Here is a 506-nt window from a genome sequence, read left to right as displayed (position 1 = left end):
TTAACAGCACCGTGACGTTGTTTGTCTCAAGACTCTGTAAATGCGATGCAAGTGAAACAGAGATCTGCGGTTGTGTGCAGTGTTGTTATTAGAGAAATTAAATCAGACTTGTTTTAAACAAAACTGGGGCCTTAATTATAATATCCACATTATATATATATATATATATATATATATATATATATATATATATATATATATATATATATATATATATATATATATAATGCATTTGCAAACATTCTTCATGGTATCATCTGGTACATTAATGTGACAGTTGTTTTAAATAAAGTGGAGACACGGGATCTCAGGCGTACATCCGACACTCACTGAACACTATCAAGTTCAAGTAAGTTTTTACATTTTTCACAAAGTACTAAAGCCATAAAGTCAACCCTTGCGAAAAATAACCATGGTTTTATTATAGTAAAACTGTAGTAACCCATGGTTTTTTGGCGTATTGACTGCCATTTGTAAAACCACAGATTTACTACAAATACCATGGT

This window comes from Carassius auratus, unplaced genomic scaffold, assembly GCF_003368295.1.
Source record: "Carassius auratus strain Wakin unplaced genomic scaffold, ASM336829v1 scaf_tig00017072, whole genome shotgun sequence".
Taxonomy (NCBI): domain Eukaryota; kingdom Metazoa; phylum Chordata; class Actinopteri; order Cypriniformes; family Cyprinidae; genus Carassius; species Carassius auratus.
The sequence above is the reverse complement of the archived record's forward strand: the minus strand, read 5'-3'. Positions refer to the sequence as shown.